Genomic DNA, 10,676 nt, shown 5'->3' with positions numbered 1-10,676 from the left:
TGACACTTTTTTGCAGTCTAGGTGGGCAAAGGGGCCCACATTCCAAAGAGCACCTTTAGGATTTCACAGGGCATTTTTTACACATTTTGATTTCAAACTACTTCTCATGCATTAGGGCCCCTAAAATGCCAGGGTAGTATAACTACCCCACAAGTGACCCCATTTTGGAAAGAAGACACCCCAGGTATTCCGTGAGGGGCATGGCGAGTTCCTAGAATTTTTATTTTTTTGTCACAAGTTAGAGGAAAATGATGATTTTTTTTTCTTGCAAAGTCTCATATTCCTCTAACTTGTGACAAAAAAATAAAAACTTCCATGAACTCACTATGCCCAAAATGGGGTCACATGTGAGGTATTTATACTGCCCTGGCATTTTAGGGGCCCTAAAGCTTGAGAAGAAGTCTGGGATCCAAATGTCCAAAAATACCCTCCTAAAAGGAATTTGGGCACTCTCCAGACTGTCTGAACAGCCAATTCCTACAGTCACCGGTAGAGGGCGGTGGCGCACCACTACCAATGCCACTCTCAGCTACCAACAGAGGCAGGAATTACCTCTGATGCACTTCAGCAGCTCCAGTAGTGACGAGGAGCTGGACACCTACTTGTAAGGTGTCCCCTGTCATGAAAATTCATCAGTGACGTTGTACTGGGAGCAACTCCATGGACTGATTGCTTGACAGATGAGGACCTGTTGGCAGATTTGTGTGTGTTAACCATTTTGTTCCAGGTTGCCTGTTTTGTTCTCATCCAGATGGTCATGCCAGTAAGGACTCCCCCCATCAGCACTTTAGCCCCTTCATGTCCAAGTTCAATGTTTTATCCCCTTTCTCAGGTTACTTGATAGCCTTTTGCTCTTATGACAATTTAACTCTTGAATTACTATTAACTTTTAACCCTTTGGATTACAATTTACTTCTTTGCCCTGTGGATTGCAAGGAACTTATATCCGTTTCCAGAGGATTCTACAACTTTAAGCACTTTTAGGAAACAGGACTCAAGTTATTGTTGAGCCTATTCTTGCATTATAAAAAATTTGCACTATTTTATAAAATGTTTTATGGCAACGTAAAAGCTTGCACCCAAAGAAAGAACTCAAACGTGATACCTGAGCTCTTTGTGATCTTATGCTATTTAATATTTTGCACTATTGTACCAGTTTACATGTATGTAACGTTCAAGATAACCTGCCCATTGTGTGTATTATCTTTCCAGGTGCCACAATGTGAATTTATGCACTGTTTCTAATGATTGCACTTAACAGAAAATGTAGCAACTTACTTAAAGTGTGCCTTTTTACAGCTCTTGTTCTCTCCCCCCTTATACGGACTGTCGTCATAGGGACATTGAATACTAATGGCCTACACCCGGTGATGTATACCCACAGGTACCCAGGTACCTAGGACCAAGTGGTAAGTCCAGGCAGATCCAGTAACTTCACAGGTACCCCTGCTGCTTCGGGAATCGTTAGAGGCCCTAGGCTGCTCCTTCCCGCTTGTTTTATGTTCCAGATTGTTCCCATCTGGAGGTGTCTCATTTCCAGGAGCGCACAGGATTAAAGACCCTACTCCTGTGACTAGCCAGAAGACATGGAGATGATACATACCTCCCCTTCTGAGCTTTTGCCTAAGGTACGGGCCCTCAAACCTTAGAGCCACTACTTAGCTTCCTCTTAGTCATCATAGTGATCGTGCTACAAGCCAAATTTCTTCAGGCTATGGTGCAGGGAAGGGAATACAGGATAAAGCCACCCTTCTATTTGCGGGCTTTGCATTACATAATGGTGGGATTACGGAGTAAAGACACCCCCATGCTTTCTTTGATGGCTACCGAGCTCAGGACATACGAAGTCAGTCAGTGATGTTTGCTTTGTGCAGTATTAGGTTACCTGGTTATACCAAGAGAAGGAAACTGTGTGTTGGACACCTTACTCTAGCGGGCAGGAACCTCGAGGAAACCGTTATATGTTTTGTCTATGTATGTCATTTTATTTTTTATTTTTTTTAATCAATAAATTTTTATTGAAGAAATTTGGTTTTAGCAAATCATTAGACATACAAAAAGAAAAGTAACAAAAGTTAAATCAAAAAGGTTCCATACATGACTCCATTAGTATGCATATGTAGCGACAAGTGCAATTTACATGCATTATGGACAATACATTATACACCTGCTTCAAGCCTAGTTTGCAGATTATACATCTATTTCCCCTTATGAATATACCCGTCACAAGTGCGTAAGCACAGAGAGGCTAAATCAGGTATTTTGAGAGTGGCTCTGCATGAGGGCTTGACAACCATTGTAACCACAGGTTGTGCACTATTATTCTGGCCTTCATCGTGGATGCAAAAGTAAATTCACATGTGCATATTGTGGTTAACAATTTTGAAAACTTCTCCTAGTGAAGGAGATTGCACGTCACTGGAAAAGCCCGCAATCACTTTTTTTTGATGCAAATAAAATGTGTGCTATCGTGCCTCTGCTCTCCCATGGGATACTCTCCAATCCTATACTGAGAATTGCTAATTCTGGGGTCAGTATTCCCATAATCCCAGTTATTTCTTCCACAGTATTCTTTACTAAGGCCCATAATCTAGATACTACCGGGCACTCCCACCACATGTGAAATGGGGAACCTAACCGACCACATCCCCTCCAACACAGTGGAGAATAATTGGGAATGATGTGAGCCAGTCTATCCGGCGTTAAGTACCACCTCAGTTGTATTTTCCTGTTCTGCTCTGCGTGATTTATACATTTAGAGCACTTCATAGACCAGTACATGGCATCTGTCCATTCTCTCGGGGAGAATTCCTTTCCAAACTCGGCCTCCCACCTGAGCATAAAAGGCTTTTTGCTGTCTATGTCTATACTCATCAGATGTGCATACCAGAAGGAAAGGCTGGACCTGGAGCGCCCCTCCCCTCCTAGTAACTTGCCTAGTGGATCTCTCACATCCACTATTGCCTCCAATTTAAGGGGAGTGAGGAAGTGCCGTATCTGCAGGAATTGGTAGAAAACCTGGTTAGGTAAATTATAGGAGGTGTGTAACTTCTCGAATGTACGTAGGGTGGACTGATCATATAGGCTCCCCAGATTATCAATTCCGCAATTTAACCACCCTGTGACTGGAAGTGTAGGAATGTGATATTCTATGGCCGTGAAAGGGATATGTTTCTTTTCCAGAGGAAAAGAGGCTCTATTTTTGAAAAGATGTGCCCATGCAAACATGGACGCTTGCATAGTTTTCAGAGGCAGTGTGAAAGTGGTGGGTTTCATCAAGTAGGCGGCCAGCAATGATTTAAGAGACCTTCTCCTAACATAGACCTCCTCTATATTGAGCCACTTATGGGGAGAGGAAGGCTTCCACCACTCTATAGTCTGATCCATCAGGTTGGCTAAGTAGTAAATCTGGGACCCCTAACCCTCCTTTGTTAATAGGGGGATATAACACGTTTTTCTTTATCCTGGGGGGGGGGGGGGAGTTTCCTCATATAAAGTTAAGCATTTCACTTTGCAGTTCTTTAATATGCGATTTGGGTATTTTTAAAGGTATACACCTGAATATGTATAGGATTTTGGGGAGTATGAACATCTTAACTGTGTTTATTTTTGCGATCCACGAAAGCATTGCTTTACTGTACTTGAGATTACTTGCAGAGTACTGGTTTAAGATCTCTGTTACTGCCTGAAGCGACTCAGAGGGGCTAGTAAGGGTCAGAATGACATCATCTGCATATAACCCAATACAGTGGGAAGTCTTCCCTACAGGGATTCCGGATATTTGCGTGCAGTTCCGTATACTCTCTGCCAGTGGTTCCATCACCAATGCGAAAATCAGGGGCGACAAAGGGCACCCCTGCCTAGTCCCATTAGTGATCGAAAAAGGAGCAGACAGGAAGCCTGATGCTAATACACAAGCACTTGGTGTCGAGTATAAACCCAGAATAGCTTGCAAGATGTGTCCTTGAAACCCAAACTTCCTAAGAGTCTGATCCAGAAACCCCCAGTGCACTCTGTCGAACGCTTTTTCAGCGTCTAACAAGACAAAAATAGTGGGGGCTCTGGACCACTCGGCAACCTGGATCAAATTTAACATTTTCCTAGTTCCATCCCTACATTGCCTACCCGGCACAAAGCCTACTTGGTCAGGGTGTATGAGGGCAGGGAGCACTTTATTGAGGCGGGCTGCCAAAATCTTAGCAAAAAGCTTAAGGTCAACGTTCAGCAAAGAAATTGGCCTAAAATTCTCAGGGGCATCAGGAGTCTTCCCCTGCTTGGGAAGAGTGACAACAGTGGCCTGCAGCATTTCAGAGGGAATATCTCCAGAAGTCATGAAAGCATTATACAGCTTTACAAGGTAAGGCACCAGCGCTGCATGAAATGTTTTATAATATTCAGCTGGGAATCCGTCCGGACCCGGAGCCTTATTAGACAGGATTTTTTAAATTGTGGTAAGAATCCCTATTGGAGTAATCGGCCTATTCAGAATGCACAGATCATCCTCAGATACCTTGGGAAGCTTGAATGGTTCTAGATAGGCCGAGATTCCTTCTTCAGAGGGCTGAACCGTGTGACTATCTGCTCGCAAATTATACAGGGAGGAATAATATGCTGCAAAGGCATCAGCTATTTCCTGAGGGTGCGAGTACGCTTTACTGTTGTATTTTAAACTAGTTATCCTCGCTGCAGCTGCTCTACTCCTTAATCTGCATGCCAATAATGCTCCTGCTCTATCCCCTGTGTGGTAAAAGTTTGTCTGCATACGTCTCATTCCTAATTCCTGACGGTATAAGAGAATAGTCCTAAGTTCAGCTCTACATTTCTGAAGGAAGGCCAACGTGGAGGAGTTGTTATTTAACTTATGACTACTCTCTGCAGCCTGTAGTCTACCTAGGGCATCCTGAATAGCTTTATTCCTACTTTTGTTCAGTCTAGCCGCTTTTTGTAAAAGGATCCCTCTCATATAAGCTTTATGGAAATGCCAGAGATTATGTACACTAGTATCAGGGAGATCGTTGAAGGCCAAAAATTCAAGTAAAGATTCTGAAATCTGTTTAACTCTATCTGGACATTTCAATAAATATGTGTTCAATCTCCATTGTGGACGTGGAAGATTAGGGAGTCCATCTTCAATTATAATGCTAACTGGGGCGTGGTCCGACCAAGTCGCTCCCCCAATGTCAGACCGTGCGACCCTGTGCAGAAGGCCCTTGGAAACTAGGATATAATCTATGCGAGACTGGGATAAGTGCGCAGTTGATATGAACGTATAATCACGCTCCTCACTGTGCTGATAACTCCAGATATCATGAAATACAGACTCATATAAAGTCTTCTGCAGATCCACTCGACTACTCACCTGTGTAGACTTACAGTTTAACGCTGAGTTAATCGGAATATTAAAGTCTCCTCCAATCACTACTTCTCCCACCGCCACTTTCTCTACTTTATTGAACAACCTCCTGCAGAAGGCCACCTGTCTGACATTGGGGGCGTAAGCAGACACCAGGGTGAATGCTTTACCCTCCAGAGTACACAATAAGATATAATAAGACATATCTTCCAGCCGAATCAGTTATGCATTCCTGCAAAGAGAAAGCGATACCAGCCTTTACTCCGATAAAAACCCCTGCTTTCCTCTTTTTACGCGTGTGCGAATGGTGCATCACAGGGAAGCCTCTGTGCTGACATCTAAACGCGTCTTTTTCCAGCAGGTGTGACTCCTGAACAAAAAGCACGTCACACTTAGATTTAAGGGCTTCCGACCATAGCTGCGTACGTCTGTACGGAGAATTTAGCCCGCGCACATTTAATGACAACATTTTTAACCCCATTTCTTATTTGAAAACGCTCGCTGTGATGCATCACACCGCGCCTCCTGTACATAATCCCGCCAAATCCAGTAAGCAAGCAGCACATGTCGCATGTATTATTAGTATAGGAACCAACCTAAAAAGTAAATTAAAATTAAAATGCATATATAAAGAAAAACAGTACAATAACATAATGGTCATCAAAGCGTGTCAAGCCTGACCAAAAAACACTGGTCAAGGACCAGAAAAAACAAGTCCAGTCGGGGCAGAGAACTATAGCTCTCCGCTACGGACCAAAAACATCAAAAAAAGAACAGTCATCCGGCTACTCCCTGCCGGTTTAAACTCACATATCAGGCCACGTCCCAATCCGGAGAGATCTTGTCAGACCTTGGGGCTGTTTCCTTTGCCCGGGTAGAGTCCCCGCCAGTGAGGCCCCACTCGGATAGGTGCCGATTCGCCACTTGAGGTGAGTTGAAGACTTGTATCCCCCCTTTATATGTGACCAACAGCTTTACTGGAAAACCCCAGCGATATTTAATTTTATGCTGCCTAAGCACAGTGGTAATCGGGGCGAACTCTCTCCGTTTTGCAAGTGTGGCCGCAGACAGATCCGGGTATACCGCAATCCCTTTGAAATCCTCCGATGGGGACGAGTTCTGCCTCAGAACCTTCAAGAACGCTTCCTTTATGGTATAAAAGTGGATCCTAGCAATAACATTGCGAGGAAGCGAGGGATCCAGACCTTTAGGCTTCGGCACCCTATGCGGTCTACGATCAAGTCCCTCTCCGTGGATTCAGGTAGGGCCGCTTTTAGCAGTTGTTGCAAGAAATGCTCCAACTCATGTGCTTCCACCGACTCAGGGATCCCGAGGATTCTAATATTATTCCGCCTGTGTCTGTCCTCCAAATCTTGCAATTTAGCCGTTATCTTGGCTATATCTTCTTCCATGGCTTCATGGGAATCGATGAGGGTGTTATGGGAGGCCGCAAATTCGGCCATCTTCCCTTCCAGGTGCGAGGTGCGTTTGCCTATACTTTGAATATCCCTCTTGAGATCCTTCATGAGCCCCAGCATGTCTTCCTTCATGGAAGTGCGCAGAGAATCCAACATGGATCGCATGACGTCCGCAGTGAGCTGCGTGTGTGCAAGGGGTTCCCCTTCTAGCCCGCTCCTAGCAGCCGAGCTGTGTACAGGTGGCGATGGCGTTCCCGCCGGAGGCGTTAGCGTGCATGAAGGAGGGGGGTCCCTCTCAGGGCAGACTCTGCTGGGGTTGTTTTGCCGAAGAATTCCGTTAGCTTCGTCGGAGCAGGATTCCTCCGGACCTTTCCCATGCTGATGCCCTTCTCAGGAATCTGCCTGGTAAGCTTTTGAGTTCAGGAGTAATTGCTGTGAGCCGCTTTATGATGTCTTAGTCCGGAGCAGAAGCGCTATGCGACCGGCGCCATCAGCGATCAGGCCACGCCCCATGTATGTCATTTTATGTATATTCATGCAGCACTTTGTATTTTATTGGGTACCCAGAGCTTATTCCTCACCCGCCTATCTTGCGCCGAAGATGTCTCATCTTAAAGTAAAGTGGTATGTAACATCCTGAAGTATGTCACTAAAACTACTGTCATCCAGCTACATGATGTTAAGTGTATATTTATTATGATCCTGTGTAATCTTGCTTTGCATATGCATTTTCTATGTCTGATTTATACTATTGCTGTAATTTTCATGTACACCAGCAGGTGGCAGCAGTATGTAACAGGTTATAGTTAGTAGCTCTAGACTGGAATAGTCCATTCCAGGCTAGCTTCCCCCTTTTCCGAGGTGGAGCGGAATGTTCCCACTTCCTACCTCATGGGGAGGAAAGAAAGTTCTAGTCAGTGTGTACCAGCCCCCTGCTTGGGGAGGCTGTGTTGGTAGGAGCTCCCAGTTACAGGGATCCCAACCCTGGATCCAACCTCGGCTGAGGTTCAAGATCCATCTTCCCAGACTGAGTCACCTATCTCAGCTGGATGACCGAAGAAGCAGCAACCACAGAACAATAGATCTCCAGAAAGACACCACCATACCCTGCAAGCAGTCCTGTGAGTACAGATCCCAAGACCAGGAGAAGATAAGTACCTCCTCAGCTAGTCAGGCCCAAACCAAGCAGACTAAAGACAGAGCAGAAGATAGATACCTGCCAGATTCTACTAGGCTTATGTACAAGAAGCAGAATAGATAAATTCCTGCAACATATTTCCAAAACCCGCTGGGACCCAAGACTTTTGCTGTACCTTGTATGGATCAAAGCTGCCATTCAGTAAACTCAAATTGGACTTTATTACCTGTCTGGATCTCAATTATTCCATCAAAACTCCTGCTTACCACACTCAATTTATTGCATGTGAGCCAGGATACAGGAGTCCAGCCGTACCAAGGTAGGAGACAACATTGACACTACACAGAGACATTATCCCCCTCTGGCATTCTTCACCTGGTATATGAGCTATAACATCTTAAAGGGCCCTGCTACAGTACCTGCGCAAGCTGCAATTGGCAGCACAAAGTTTTACACATATAAACTGATCCACTACATAGCAACCTCACTGCCCCAGTGTCCTGCTCATTGCACAATGACACCGTGTCCTGCTCTCAGCCGGAATCCAGGCCGTGTTACCACGGACCGCTCACGGCCGTGTGCATTCAGCCTTAGTCAGGACTTGGATTAGGGTTGTTCCAGGAGGTGACCTCCTCTACCCTAGTTTCCAGGCCTAGTTTCTGTCCCCTTTCCTTCTGTGCTCGTTATGGAGTTTCTTACCCACACCACATCCATGACATGTATAAAAAGTAAAGCTAATGATGGGTCTGGTGAAACCGCTTGGGACCAAAGGGCTTTTAAATTAGGGCAAGACCACGGGATATGCAATAGTTCACAATTACCACCACACTGTCTCCAGCAAAGATGTGAAGTCCCTGAGAGAAAAATGAGTGGGTGAACTTTGTGAATTAAATTTCCTCCACAGAGCAATTGATGAAGAAAATGTTGGGAAAATACTGGGCCAAAAAGGTATCATTTAAAGAGGCTATGATAAGTGCTCTCAGGTTGTGTGAGGGAAAGAGGGATAACTAAATATGTACCCAGTGTTTCAAGGAGTCTCCATTCCACCATTCTGTAAGCTTACCTATACATGATTCTAAATAGAAATAAAGATAAATGGCAAATAGCTCACTCCTCTACAAATTTGGAATGGGTGCTCTAGTCTCAGCTGATTCACTCATTCAAAATATGATTTGAGACTGGCACTCCCACGTATGAATGAAAATGTAATTATATCTAATATGATACACAATGGTTTATTTGGTAACACAAGGCTGATCTTAAAAATATAGCATACTAAAAATAATAACCCATGTGGTAGCTGCAGCAAATGTCCTTAATATAAAATAACTGGTGGAAAAATATAAAAATATAAAAAAAAAATATATATAAAAAGTGAAAAAAAAGTCCAATGGTGATATCAAAAAGGTAAGAGGAGGGTAAGAAAAAGTAATAAAAATGGTAATAAAAATCCCCATACAAAAGGGTTGATGAAAGGTTGGTGGTCCACTGAGGAAGGTGAAAGAGATCCCCGAAACGCATTTGTTTTCACAATTATATTCCCAACGGATATTCTGGCTGGGAACCCATGTGCCAACATCCCAATAGAAGAATTTGAGCACTCCAAAAGAATAGAGATCTAAAAAACAAAGATCGCAATACCGGCTACCTAAACTCGGGCATCGCAAGTCCACCTCTCGCAAGCACCACCTAAGGTCTCGTGACAAACTCGAGATCTCGGCATATTGATCGAGAGACAGCAGCAGCGCACGAGTAAGGTGAGACGCCGAGAAATTAAGACACGGACGGAGAAAGTATACCGTGAGTAAAACCGGACTTTTCTCCTTACAGCCACATTACAACAATATAGCATCGGACAGGTTCCTGTGATTTATACTAAGTGAACCAGTCCAAACATACAGTTAAGAGACTGGGACAGGTGCAAGAAATACACAAATTATAGATGCTGTACTGTATATTGGGTTGATCTGCCCAGAACTGTGTTTTACCAACCTTTCACAACCCTTTGTATGGGGATTTTTATTACCATTTTTATTACTTTTTATTACCCACCTCTTACTTTTGATACCACCATTGGACTTTTTTTTTCCACTTTTTTATATTTTTCCACCTGTTATTTTATATTAAGGACATTTGCTGCAGCTACCACATGGGTTCTTATTTTTAGTATGCTATATTTTTAAGATCAACCTTGTGTTACCAAATAAACCATTGTGTATCATATTAGATATAATTACATTTTCATTCACACGTGGGAGTGCTAATCTCAAACCATATTTTGAATGTTTCTAAATAGTAGTCTGTAATGTTTGTTAAGCTAAGGCCTCCACACCATTTATTCCTCTGGAGGATGCTCCTGACAATACGAGGCTTACATGTATGCCAGATAAAAAGTATTCAGCAGACGATTAATCTTGGTGAAAAAAGGAGCCCAGCAAGGGGATTTGCAATGTCCTGCAGAAATATAGCATCTTGGGTAGAAAATGCTGTTGGGAAGCCGCAATGCGTCCTTCCCAGGATAACTCTGCTTTCCCCATCTGCGGTTAGGGTCATCTCATCCTTCACAACCTCACCTACTTATCAGGTCTTTGTGGATGACAGACATAAAGACCCTAATAGTCAGTGTCCTATTCACAAGAAGCCTCACCCTCTTAAGAAATATTGTGGGCTTAGGGCAAAGACTTTACAAGAGCGGAAAGTTTCTCCGGAAACTTGGCATATGCTACAAGTGCTGTGTTTCTTATAGACATTTTGCTAAACACTGTAA

The sequence above is a fragment of the Bufo gargarizans genome, chromosome 3 (genome assembly GCF_014858855.1).
Source record: "Bufo gargarizans isolate SCDJY-AF-19 chromosome 3, ASM1485885v1, whole genome shotgun sequence".
NCBI classification, from domain to species: domain Eukaryota; kingdom Metazoa; phylum Chordata; class Amphibia; order Anura; family Bufonidae; genus Bufo; species Bufo gargarizans.
Note: the sequence above shows the minus strand (reverse complement) of the source record.